Source organism: Panthera onca, chromosome B3, assembly GCF_046562875.1.
Source record: "Panthera onca isolate mPanOnc1 chromosome B3, mPanOnc1 haplotype 2, whole genome shotgun sequence".
NCBI lineage: Eukaryota > Metazoa > Chordata > Mammalia > Carnivora > Felidae > Panthera > Panthera onca.
The window spans coordinates 7,460,083-7,474,191 of NC_138344.1; the positions used below are offsets into that span (position 1 = coordinate 7,460,083).

The 14,109-nt window shown below is 49.5% G+C and overlaps 1 protein-coding gene across 6 annotated transcripts in view; it reads left to right on the forward strand.

Moving 5' to 3' along the window:
• The window catches only part of NTRK3 (neurotrophic receptor tyrosine kinase 3), a 395,937-nt gene that overhangs the window by 178,090 nt on the left and 203,738 nt on the right, over positions 1-14,109 (forward strand). The window lies entirely within an intron of this gene.

Sequence of the window (14,109 nt, forward strand, 5' to 3'; positions counted from 1 at the left end):
TCTTAATTGAATTGTTCCCCACACATCTCCCCTGTGCCTTCAGATGGGGGATGGGGCCAATGTCTAACTCCTGCAAAGACCTCGAACCCATGGGGGAAAGAGACATCAGCATGAGCCACATTGACGTGTGGGTTACCACTGCCTGAACCGTTGGGAACCATCCCACGTTGGCCTGTACTATCTATCGCAAGCCTTCTCGGCAACGCGAACATCTGTTGGGGTTCAGACGTGGCAATTAGGAAAACCGCCCCCAGTGGCCAGAATGGGGGTGGGACGGAGGGTTGGCAGCTTTGGTCTTGGATCTCCTGGGCACAATTCTTGCTGTCAAAAGAGGGCGGGGCGGGGCGGGGCTGGGAGGTCTTCTGGTCTCATGATAGTAATAAGGATACCTGAGGGACGATTAGCTTGTTTTTCACTCAGAATCATCCAGATGTCCCTAAGTGTGTTGGCCATTGTGTCTTTAATTTCCTTCTCTGGTTTTGACCAAGGAACAGAGAACCACCATATATTTGGAGGGATTCTGAGCAGTTTCCGTAACTGTGTTGTCATTTTGCCCTAGAACCCTTGAGGCAGAAGAAATCTTAAGGAACCCCCCTGTGTAACGCAAAGAGAGAGCTTCACCTGATGAACCACAGGGTAATTCACTCTCCCCGTTATGCCCCCTGCTCCTTCCTCCCCTGCTTGGTGGGACCCCTTTGTCTCCTTGGAACCCAGTCTGAAGGCACAGTGTTCTAGAATCAGAATCACTAAATTCTTTGGCCCTTAGTGCCAGCAGCAAACTTAATAAATGTCTCAGGGACATTATGTGGAGTGAAAGAAGCCAGACGCAAGAGAGAACATGCTATGTGATTCCATTTGTATGGAATGGGTTCAGAAATAAGCAAAACTAATCAGTGCTGATGGAAGTCAAATAGTGGTCACTTCTGGTAATGATTGGAAGGAGGCATGAAAGGCTGGAAACATTCTGCATTTTGATGTGGTTGATGACGAGACAGGTGTATACCTATATAAACATTTCTTTTTTTATTTTAAAGTTTATTTATTTTGGGGCGGGGGAGAGCATGCGTGCGAGCGAGCAGGGGTGGGGCGGGGAGAGGAGGAGACAGAGAATCCCAAGCAGCCTCTGCACTGTCAGGGCTCCTTCACCTCACGACCGTGAGATCATGACCTGAGCTGAAATCAAGAGTCAGACGCTCTTATGGTTTGGCTCCCTCCCTTTCTACCTTTTTTTTTTCTTTTTTCTCTTTTTTCCTTTTTTTTCTTCCCCAAACCATAAGGGACTCTTAAAAACTGAGAATAAACTGAGGGTTGATGGGGGGTGGGAGGGAGGGGAAAGTGGGTGATGGGCATGGAGGAGGGCACCTTTGGGATGAGACCTGGGTGTTGTATGGAACCAATTTGATGATAAATTCCATGTTAAAAAAGAAAAAGAGTCAGACGCTTAACTGACTCAACCACCCAGGCGCCCCTAAACATATTATGAGCTGTACACATAAGATCAGTGTCCTTGATTCTCTTAATTGTATGTGTATGATTTGTTAACTAAAAAGTAGAAAAATCCTCATCACCTCTTTCCCACCCCTAAAGGCTGGGGGGCTCCACTCTCTGGTGAACCTCTTAGCACACTGACTGAGAGTCCGGGCTTGGAGATTGTTGGTGTAGGGGTGAAGGCAGAGCCCAGGGCGAGCAAGACACAGGGAATGGTCAGCCTCGGAAACTACAAGTGAGGTCTCCTGCTCAAAGCAGGGCTTTAGTGACCAAGAAGGGCGCGGTGGAACTGAGGGCACCCAAGTGGCTTCTGATTGAGTAGCCTCTGCCTTATCACAAAGGTGAAACTCAGTGAGTCAGTGGATGGGGCTTGGCGGGCCCTGGAGGGATTGCAGTGCGGTGGAGCCCGCCCTGCTTCAGGCACTTCTTGCCGCCTTAGACGGAGGAAGGCGCCTACCTTCCCCCTTCGGATACACAGCGGAATGTGGGGGCGCCGAGGAAGGAGGGCACTGCCTCCACAGCCCTTGTAGATTCACAGGGTCTTGGCAAGTTGGAGGCGTGCAAGGGGACGGAGGGTTCACAACCAGCTCGCCGGACTTCCAGAAAGGGGCTGCACTTAGGACAGGCAGTTGGAAGGTTGCTTGAAGAGACGGACTGGCCTTGTCAGCCTGGTGTGCCTGGTTGGGAAACCTGGCCGGTCAGTGGGATTGAGGAACGTGGCTTGGACAAAGCATGGCAGCAGATTGCTTGGGGTCAAGGCCCGACGGGAGCAGGGGGGCACTTTGGGCTGCTTCTGGATGTCCAGCAGGTGTGGGACATCTCCTGCCCCATCCCACTTCACCCACCCTCTCTCCTCTCCCGAGCCCCTGAACCCGTCATTGGATCCAGACCCTGAGGCTTTCTGTCTCATTTCTAGGGTCCATATGTGGAGGCCTGAACCTCTGCCAGGCCAGGCACACTCGTGCAGGAGGGAGATTGCAGTTCTCTTTTGGAAAACAGTTTTCTTTCCAACCCAAGCAGCTGCCCTCTGCCAATCAGTGCCAGAAGTGAACTATGTACAGCTCTCCTTGAAAATCCCCCCTCCCGGCTAATGTGCCCCAGCCTCTTTCAGTTAGCGCTAAGGCTAGGGAAACCAAACCCAGTGGCTCTCAGAGACTTAATGCTGCCTCGTATTGCCACTTTAATTCTTGAAAGATAAGTCGTTTTTTTGAACTCGAGTGATTAGACCAGCAGTGCCGGCTGAACCTCTGCAGGCCCACGTTCTTTTCTTTCCGGGGGAGCTCCCAGGTATCTGCCATTTTGGGGCCACCACTTACTGCTTGTGTCCCCAACTTACTGCTCTCTACCTCCGGAGAGAGCCAGGCCAGGTCTTTATCTTTGCACCTCTGGCTCCCAACTCCTCCCTTCAGCAATCTGGGGCCCTTTGGCCTCAAGGTTGGAAGATCCGGGCCATCACGGGCTTTAGCCAAACCTACTGGGACTTTCTACAAGTGATGTTTGGTCCTTGGGTCCATGGTGGCTTTTGGAATAACTTTTGCTTATAAATTACTGCCTTTGGGTCTAATAAGCTCTCAAAAATCAGCATGAAGAAGATAAACAAAAGGCAGGAACAGGCAATTCCCAGAATAAAAAAAAAATGAAAAAAGAAGGTAAAAGTAAAATGGTTAATAAATGTACGGAAATTTGTTCAGCTTAAGTAGGGATCAAAGAAATGCTAATTAAATCAGTTACAAGATTCTGTTTTCCCCTATTAAATTGGCAAAAATGATAATACACAATAGTTTAGATGCAGAAAAATGGGAGCTCTGATTTCCTGCTCTGAGGGTATAAATTGTTGTAACTTTTCTGGAGGGTTGTTCAACGGAATTTTTAAAAAACATTAAAAATGGATAGTCTCTGACTTGGCAGTTCTGTGTCTTGGCATTTCTGTTACCTTAAGGAAATAATCAGAGATGTTCACGAAAGTTCACGTACGAGGTTGTGTACCGAGGCACTGTTTGTAGTGGTGGAAAATTGTAAGTGACTGAAATGTTCAACAATACGGAATCTGTTATATAAATCATGCTTCATTCAAATAATGAAACACCATGAAACCATTAAAATATGTTGTAGAACAATATTTAATGGCATGAAAATATTTACAATATTTGCTGCATAAAACAAGTCAGATTGTAAGTCAGTATATTCATTATGGTCCCAATTTTATATTAACAACCAAAAAATTCATGTAGATGCATAGAAAAAAGTTGGAAATATGCTTGTGGTTATTTCTAAGTATGGACATTATGGGTGAATTTTATTTTCTACCTTGTGATTTACTTTTGCCCTTTGCAAGTAAGAGATTTTTTTAAATGTGTTATTTATCTTTGAGAGAGAGAGAGAGAGCAAGCCAGCAGGTGAGGGACAGAGAGAGAGAGGGAGACACAGAATCCGAAGCAGGTTCCAGGCTCTGAGCTGTCAGCACAGAGCCTGACGCGGGGCTCGAACTCACAAACTGTGAGGTCATGACCTGAGCCGAAGTCAGACACTAAACCGACTGAGCCACCCAGGCGTCCCTGCAAGTAAGAGATTTAATGTATCCTTCATTGTTTGAAATTTATGTTGTTTCCAATTCTCCATTATTTTTTAAAGCTTTTTAAAAATTTTATTTATTAGAGAGAGTGTGCATATGGGTGTGAATGGGAGAGGAGCAGAGAGAGAGGGAGAGAGAGAATCCCAAGCAGGCTGCTCATGCAGTGCAGGTACGAAGCATGAGATCATGACCTGAGCCGAAATCGAGTCGTACGCTTAACTGACTAAGCCACCCAGGTCCCCCTGCAGTTTTCCATTATTGCTAACGCATTGATAATTGTCCTTTACTTAAATTTTTGCACAGACATCTGTCAATTCATGTAAGTAGAATTTTGAGGTCAAATGTCATGTCCACTGAACACGTGTTACGTCTGTAATTAAAAACATATTCAGAGGCGCCTAGATGGCTCAGTTAGTTGAGCATCCAACTCTTGATTTCAGTTCAGATCATGATCTCACAGTCATGTGATCATATCCCGAGTCAGGCTCTGTGCTGAGTGTGCAGCCTGCTTGAGATTTTCTCTCTCTCCCTCTGCCCCTCCCCCTGCTCACATGCTCTCTTTCTCTCTAAAAAAACCAAAATGCAGCTCTTTGAAGGTCTGTATCAGAATTCTGACCCCCTACTCAAGTCTGTATCAGCTGGCCATGTCTAATGTCCACTCTCCATCAAGCTGTGGATGGAGAGCCTGTGACTGCCAGTGCCCTGGGATCAGGAATCATTGTTGACATGGGCCCTGCCACCTTTTCCCTCAAGTTCTTACTGCCTCCTAAACTTCTGGATCCCAGAGGCATCATGGTCTCCCTCTCCTTTAGCATCATGGCTGCTGGCAGGTGGGGTCAGGAAGGGAGAAAGGCCCCAACGTACATGGAACACCTGCTCTGTGCTAGGTGCTGACTCAGCTGTTGTCTAGCCCTCGAGCATCTCCGTTGACTCTTTCTCACCGTACCTCTAATTCCAGCTTCTTCGCTTTGCCTTCAGAGCGCGTCATGGGCCTGTTTCTCAGCTCTGCCGCCGGTGCTTCCTGTCCATGCGTGATTACCTCTCATTCTGCAGTTGTGATGGCCTTCTGTTGGCCACATGTGCTCCTGCACTCTCCTCTCGGTACCCAGCAGCCAAGGGTTCTTTCAGAACACACTGCAAGCTGTCTCCATGCCTCCGAGCAGCAGAAAGCCCAAGGCCCTCCACACCTGACCTAAATCTCTGCCACGTCCCCCCCTTGGTTGTCCACTGGCCACCGTGGTCTCCTGCTGCCCCTCGTACGTGCTGAGAACATCTTTCCTGAGAATCTGCTCTTTGTTTTCCCCTCTGTCTGGAACGTTGCTTCTCCAGGCCCCATCCTTTTGTTTAGGTCTCTGTTCTGAGGTCACAGGATTGCAGAGGCCTTCTCTGACCTTGCTTTCCCCTGACCCTGCTTTATCTGTCCTTGTACCTATCACGACTTGCCATGTGAGATAGTCGCTTCTCCTGCCCTGGTTAGAATGGACGCTTTCTGAGAGCAGGAACTTGTCTGCATCGCTACAGGCCTTCCCGGCACCTCTAGTGGAGTGTAAATTCTCACCACAGCCCCTAAGCCCCTTGCTGAGATGACAGAGCTAAAGGTCAGAGATGGTAATGGACCTAGAGGTCAGGTTCAAGGTCATGACATTAACACATGGCAGATCCAAGCTCTGTTCAGCTGCCAAACCTGTTTTCTCTCTCTTCTCCAACGCACCACCCCTGGGCTAGTGGCTACTTTCTCTGCTGCCTTTCCCAAAACAGTGGGAACTGCTGGTTGAGTTCCTGTAGTCCAGGGAGCCCGTGGAGCCCCCTTAGGTCATGCTTCCGGATTCCCTACCAGATTCTGTCTTTTTCTTTTCCAGCCTGGCCCATCCTCTGTCTGCTGTGCTGTGTGGTTGTCGGTACCAGTGTTCCTGAGTGATGTATGTCTGGGAGGGAGATCAACCTGCCTTTTGCCAGTGGGGTAAAGTTCCTTGACCTAGTGGGACGGTCCAGCCGGGGGGCTCTGGTTCTGGGGTGCCTTGAAACATCCGCAGGCACCACATCCCTTCCCCATGTGCAGGAGGGAGGTTTTTGCAGAGCGTTTTACTCAGTTTTCCCAGTTGCCGCCTCATCTTGCTTGTTGTTTACGATTTGCTGAGTGCCCCTACTGTGTTCAGCACGCTGGCTGCCGCCAAGAGCTAGGACGTCTTTGTTCCCTGCCTGAGGCCTTGCAATCAGACAAATGACTCAAGCCTCAACCCACCCCCCTCCCCAGAAGGTGCTTACCACTTCAAGGCGTCAGGTTTCTCAAGGTTTTATTTGCACGTGGTTTTCCATTTTTAAACTCTCCCTGGAAGAAGTGGAGACAGCTCTGGGGTGAGGGCGAGGGTGGGGAGGCAGGGCTGGGAAGGCAGAATGGAGAATGTTGTCTGTGTAAGGGTTTTTTGAGATCTAGCATCCCAGGAGGCATTTCCAAGGCATGCAATTTGTGACTCGGGATGGGGCCAGTAGGATGCTGGGAACTAGAGAAAGTGAGGGCAGAAGCCCAAATGCTTCTGGTCACTGAAGGTGTAGCAGATGTATTTCTATCCATCCAGAAGCCCATTCCTTCATTCATTCACCCAGCCCTTAGTATCTACGTTCAGCCTCTTCCTGGAACGCTGCTAGATCTTGAGAACTGGTCTTTGCCCTCTGGAATGCCAAAGTCTACTTGAAACGCAATTTTATCCTCAAGAGTGTTTAAGAACCTGTGATTCCCTGACTTACTAGAGTGTTTTCTGCCCCCTCTCTGATTCCTGCTTATGGTGTTCTCCCATCATTGCCTTTATCACAATGTTAGATGCTTCTTTGTGTGGTGGATATGCTTATTTGTTAGATAGTCAGCCCCCCTTCCGGAAGCATCATGAGGATGAGGACCTGTTTATTTTATTGACGCGTCCCCAGCCTGAGGGTAGTTTTTGGCATATGGGAAGCATTCCGTAAATATTAATTGGGTCAGTGAAGCCATGAATGAATGAATCAAGGAATAAAGCTTCATGTGGCATATTACGGGAATAAAGGAGCGTATAGTGAGGAGTCAGGAAAGGATCTGATGGAGGAAATCCCACGTGATCTGCTCTGTAGGCTCCCTGTATAATAACAACAATACCACCATCCACAACAAAAGCGTGTTCTACCATACACTGAATATTGGATATGTGCCAGGCTCTGAGCTAAATGCTTCACATGTATCATGTCATCGGAAATATAAGTATGACTATCTTTATCTCGTAGGTGAGGAAACTGAGGTCTTAAGGAAGCTAAATAATTTGTCCTGAATAAGCTGCAGAATGGTCAGCGGTAAGACTGGGACTCTCATATGACCCCCTTCAGGGGCGCTCAGTGTCCCTCTCTCTTATTTCCCGTAAGGGATGTTGACTGGTAACTCTCACAAGACCAAAGCAAGAGAGAGTCCAGCTGGAGAGAGGGAACTTTGGGGTACATGGATGTTTTTCGAGAGAGAAGGAGACGTTCCCTCCTGGGGACTTTCAAGAAGGGAGTTTAGGATGGTTAGCATGAAGTGATTCTGTGGGGTCCACTTCAGGGACGGAGAGATTCTCCTGGGGTTCCTTTAAAGGCTTTTTCCATCAGAACCGTTAAACTACTAATGGAAGGTGACAGTGCTTGACATTTGCTAATTAAAACATCCACTGACTGAATAATAACTTTTTATTGACAATCATACTGGTGAAGGCAAAATTAACTTGATTTTAGACATTCTAGCCATGGCCTCAGCTGGAGAGGGGCCAAGATAACGTGAAGGAGTCGCTGACTGTCTGGATGGCGGCGAGGAGCTCTCAGGTGACCTCAGTTGAGGCCACGCTTGAAGGAGCCTGTGTGGTCCAGCTCACTGTAGGGACATCACGCTGATGTAGGCAGCGTAGAGGTGCAGCCTGTTGGGGCACTCGGCTGCAGGTGACCATAGAATTGCGTATGGATTCTGGACACTAATTCTGGAAGCATTATGTTTGGGGAAACATTTTTGAAGGCAGAGATGTGAGGTGCCTTATAATCCATGAAGAGCCAGAACAACCCCCTAGAAGGCGGGAAGGAGCTTCAGGTCCAAGAGGAATGGTGTGGTCGAGCACAGGGTAAGGGAGAAAGAAAGGTTGTCAGGAAATGTGGGAGGTTCCATGCATCCTACATTTGCTCATTCCATTCCGGTAAATCATCACAAGTAATTACTTTAGTCCCATCTTTACTGAGGGGGAAACACGTTTCTCGATCTCCACAGCTTGCATAAGGCTATACTACTATTTAAAGACTGGGGTTCATTTGTGACTGGGACTGGTCAGATCGAATCCTGGGAAACCTTTATGTCAAGATGAACTTCTCTGGTGTGGAAGCAGAATGATGATGCCCCAGGAAAAGTGGGGTTTGCTTTGTCAAAGCTGCAGGAAGACCAGGTCACGTGTGGCCATTGACATCACCGTTCGCTAGCAAGAGGATGCTGAGTGAGGGTGGTCGAGACTAAAGGATGTTTGCTGCCGTGTTCTGTGACCGGAGTCTGTGCTAGAATTCTGTCCCCACTTCCCTCAGAACTTTGGGCACTCAGGAGACAAGGCCCAGCCTACAATCAGACATGGAAGACTGACCATTGGTTTAGACCTACCCTCTCTAATGCAGTGAGCACCAGCCACATGTGACTGTTAGAATCAATTAAAATTAAGTAAAATTTCAAAGCCAGTACCTCGGTACCACTAGCCACATTTCAAGGGCTCAGTAGTCGCATGTGGCTACCATGTTGGACAGCACCAAATGCTTTCCTTCTAACAGACGTTTTAACGGACCATCACAGACCAGAGGCCACTCGGCTCTTGCTGGCAGCACAGCAAGAGTGGATCCTGTTCCTCACTTTGAGACCGTGAGGCTCTGAGTGAAGTACTCATTTTCTCTGAGCCCCCATCTCCCATTTCCTTTCCTGTAAAAGGGAAGGTGGGTTCTTGCAGGCACTATACCGTGGCGTGTGGAAAGCGTGCTCCGTGGCATTCGTCAGAGCCCAGCACGGTCTTCATATCCACCAGAGATAAAGACAAGCCCTTTGGTCTGGCATGTTTCTTCTACAGGTATATTTCCATTTAGTGAATTTACCTGAGGCCACAAGCGTTTCTGCTATTTAACCCTAGTTGCTTTTGGAGTAAATCTCACCAGAAAAAGGAAAAAAGGGGGAAAAAAAAACCTAATTGGAGGCATCTATTTTTTTCTTTTTTTGAAAAGTTTATTTATTTATTTTGAGAGAGACAGAGACCGCATGAACAGTGGGGGGGACAGAGAGAGAGAGGGAGAGAGACAATCCCAAGCAGGCTCTACACTGTCAGCACAGAGCGCAATGTGGGGCTTGAACCCATGAACCCTGAGCTCACGACCTGAGCCAAAACCAAGAGTTGGACGCTTAACACACTGAGCCACCCAGGCACCCCTCTGGATCTTATATGAAAGCCACCCTCCACCACGGCGCTGAAGCCATTTCCCCTTCCGGGGGACTGCAGCACTCTAGACTTTTGCCTGGGTCTTGTATCTTTATATTTTTTCTCTCCCCTTCTTCTCTACCTGCCCTCCATGCTACTGTAACACATTGAAATATTTACTTCCTGGAGCTTGTTAATTAGTGACAGAATGCCCATCGTTTTACACTTGGACAAGCCGAGGGTGTCTGTCCCTCTTTGCTCATTTGTCCCACTTTGTTTATTCTGTCCCGTCCTATCTGAGGAAGAGGCAGCAGAAGGTAAAGCAGTGAGTGGTTCTCAAACTTGGGCGTGCATCTGAGCCACTTGGAAGGCGTGTGACCGGTTGTGACCCTACCAGTCCCTGGGCCCCATGCCCTGCCTGGGTTTCAGATTCAGTAGGTCTGGGGTAGGGCCTAAACACTTGTATCTTTTTCTTTCTTTATAGTTTTTTTTAATGTTTATTCTTGAGAGAGCGTGAGGAGGGAAGGGGCAGAGAGAGAGAGAGAGAAGGAGACCCAGAATCCGAAGCAGGCTCCAGGCTCCGAGCTGTCAGCCCAGAGCCTGGCACGGGGCTCGAACCCACGGACCACAAGATCATGACCTGAGCCGAAGTCGGAGGCTTAACTGACTGAGCCCCCCGGGCGCCCCTCAGTTCTTTATTTTAACTGAAGTGTAGTTGACCCACACAATGTTACTTAGTTTCAGGTGGACAGCACAGTGATGGGACGAGTTTACCCGTTAGGCTGTGCTCCTCACAAGTGTAGCTACTGCCTGTTCCCATACAGGCTGTCACACTACCACTGGCTATATTCCCAGTGCTGTTACCTTTCATGTCTGTGACTTCTTATTTCCATAACTGGAAGCCTGGAAACCATATTCCACTTTACTAATTTTGCCCATATCCCCACCCCCACCCCCAAGAACTTGCATTTCTTAGCAAGAACTTGCATTTATAGCAAACCATATTTGGAGACCCTATTTAGGGAATTCCTCTTCTATTTAAAAAAAATTTTTTTAATGTTTATTTATGTTGAGAGCAGGGGAGGGGCAGAGAGAAATGGAGAGGGAGCATCCCAAGCAGGATCCGCACCATCAGCACAGAGCCTGGTAGGGGGCTTGATCTCACGAACCATGAGATCATGACCTGAGCTGAAAATCGAGAGTTGCGCACTTAACCAACTGAGCGCCCCAGGCGCCCAGGGAATCCCTGTTTTAGGCTGTGACTGTCTGTCCGCTCAACGATATCCATGTCAGCATTATCTGGAGAGCCTGTTAAAACACGGATTACTGGGCCCGATCCCCAGAGTTTCTCATTCAATTAAGGGGAGGAGGATGGAGCCTGATAATTTTGCTTTTTTACGATCCCAGATGAGGCCGATGTTCCTGGCCTGGAAGCCAGACTTGGAGAACCACTGGTGTCTTTATACCAGTGTCAGCTCTACGACCGGTCAGATGTGAGGTCAAAACCTGTCTCTGTCACTCCGTCACCTTAAGCTCTCTGAGCCTCATTTTCCCCATCCGTCAAATGGAAATGAAGGCCGGGGTTGTTGTCAGGATCAGATACGCGGATAGTCGGTGCTGAATAAATGCTTGATTTCTTTCCCCCTGAATGTGAGCTGTCCTAACTGGGCTGCAGTGAGGTTGCCCGAAAACAGAACATTCGTTGCTCTGGGTTTGCCCATCTATGGCTCCCTGCTGTCCCCGAGCCAGCACTGCCTGCCCTCCCCTCTCTGCTCCTCCCAGCCTGGCAGTCCTGTCAACCCTCCCCCACCCCTCCCCTGCCCCAGCTAGGCTGCCAAATCCCTCCGCTTTTAAAATGCTCACCCCACCTCCCTTCTCTTGCTACTGCTTCCCCAAGTTTCCCAAACAAATTGTGTGTCCTATGAAATTGTATGTTAACTGTATGACAAGAAGAGCAAACCGTGCTTATTTCCACATGACCTGAAGCTTTTGGCCACCTTGCCTAAGTGTAACTAAAAGCATTAAAAAAAAAAAACAAAAACAACAGGGGCGCCTGGGTGACTTAGTCCGTTGAACATCCGACTTTGCCTCAGGTAATGATCTCGTGGTTTGTGAGTTCCAGCCCCGCATCGGGCTCTGTGCTGACAGCTCGGAGCCTGGGGCCTGCTTCAGATTCTGGGTTTCCCTCTCTCCCTGCCCCTCCCCTACTCGCATTCTATCTCTCTCGAAAATAAATAAAGACATTACAAAAATTAAAAAATAAAAACAACAACAGAAAGTAACAGGCAACTTTGGCCTGATGCACCACTTGGGAAATGGGACACACGCCGTTTCCCCACCTGCATTTCTAACTGCCTGGCAATGTCCTGTGCAGTAATGGATCCAGAGAACAGCAAAACCAGTGCCTAGCTGACCTGGTCTGGGGCACATGACCTTCCTTCTTCTGCGGACCCTGAGAGTCCACTGAAAGGAGTGTGAGGTGGAGGGTCCGTTTTGTCCTGGGATCCCTGAGAACCAAAATGACTGTTCCAGGGTTCTCCGTGGACTGTGCTGGTCTGCTGGGGCAGGAGAAATCAGGGTCAGAGGCACAGAGGCCGGACTCACAAGCAGGGCCGGGGATAGGCGATGGGGCCCTGCCAAAGAACAGGTATTATATATAGAAAAGTAAGACTCATGTGCCTGCTAATTCTTGCTGGTAGCACAGTCCTGGTGCTTTTAACATAGCAGGTCAATCTGTTTTCTCCAGCCTTCTCTCACCAGGACTGCCGGTGCTTTCCAGCTCTGTGACAGGGAGTGTGTCACTTGTGTCCCCCAGCTTCGGTTTTCCCAGCTGTCAAATGGGAATAATGACATGTTAAGTCACAGGCTTGCTGTTCAGATTAAGTGACATCATGTTCCTAAAACCAGACAGCATGGTGCCTACACAGATAATGCCTGACCTGCTTCTGTTTCCCGATCTTCACGGCGTCAGAAGCACGGATCTAGGTGTTCAGACGTGAAGGCGCTACTCTTGGGATGCGTGGGCCGGTGCCAACCCCTATCCCTCTCTGGCATTCTGGCCATGACCAGCTTGGACAGACACCTAGGAAGAGAGACCCGAGCAGAAAGGACAGGCTGGAATCTTCTAGGCAGTGGGCCCTGTGGATTCCTCATTTCCACTCCCATCGTGTACTCAGGCACAAAGGCAGGCTGCTCTCTGCAGAGCCAGTCAAGAGGAAAGCGGCACCCAGCCCTTGCCCTCATCGCTGGGATGTGGCGAGGTCCTGGGCCTCAGGTGCGGGGAGGCGTGTGCAATCCCCAGCTCATCGGCCCCTCGACTTCATCGGAGCCGCCTCCTGGATGACTGCCATCCATCTTCCAGAGGCAGTCGAGACTCTGTAAAGATGAGTTAGGACGTGAAGAATGCGGTTGGATTGAACCCTAATCAGATCATTACTGCAGCAAGAGAAAAAAAAAATCATGTCAGGCCAGGCTGATGTCTCTTTCTGTATCTTTTATTTATTCCCTAATAGCTTTTATTTATCTATGTTTCTGCTGGAGGGCTAGGAATCTTTGTTCTCCTTCTCCTTTTCATCTGGGCCCCTTTTTCCTCTCCTGGGTTTCTAGCCATGGCTTTGCCTCTTGGGTGCCAGTTGAAAGGGGTCCTTAGGCCCCTGGTTGCTAAGAGCGTCGTTCATGGGCTTGCAGTTCAGGACAAGAGAAAGAGACCTGTTACTATGGCTGGCCCTAGTTCTTGCTCCCAGGTGGCCCTGTAGACCTCAAGCCTCAAGTGGACACTGAGTGCCCAAGTGGACAGGCTTGTGTTTCACAGGATGGATGGGGGACTGGTGATCATGGAGGAGAGAGAAGGGGTGTGAGTGCTAGGATGGGAGTTAGAGCAAAAAGCAAGGATGCATGGGAAGGGGAGGGTTTGGGCTGATTGTTGGCCATTGGCCACCTGACGTTAAGCAGTCCTCTAGGTATGACCCGCTTCAGTGGAACAGAGGACACCTGAAGCTCTCCCTCTACCTCCCTGGTCATCTTTCTCTGCCTGCTCACCATATCAGGGCCATCTGTGATGATCCTGTATGTCCCCGCCTGCATGATGGCTAGCCTGAGTGCCTACAGATCCTCGGGAACCCCCTGAGTGGTGCCACACCCTTCCTGGCCCTCCCGCTGGGCTCAGGTTGGTGGGTGATCCAGGCCGGAGGTAGGTGGGAAAGGGGAGAGCACGTGTACCCTAGGGCGGATCTGGTGCAGGTACTTCTGAGGACGCTGCCCAAGCCCGTTAGACCTCAGGGCACTGGCTGCTTCCTGGTTCTTCTTGTAGTTCCTGACCTTTCCTCCTCGTACCTCTCAGACCCCTTTTTGGAATGGGGCTGTCCATGGAGGCAAGTTTTCTGTTGAATTTGCTGATGGGGGGGGGGGGGTCTTCATTTCCACCCCCCCCCCCCCCCCCCGTCAGTGGTCCTATGTTAATAAGGCAGCGCTAAGGACGATGTGAGGAGGGAAGCAGGACAGAAAAGGCCGCGAGGTGTGTTGGCGGCAGCTTGAAGCTGCCTGGGCTCTGCCCGGGCAGGCATGGCCCTTGCTATGGCAGCCTGGACTTTCCTGAGATCTCCCTAGACCCTGCACAGTGACCTG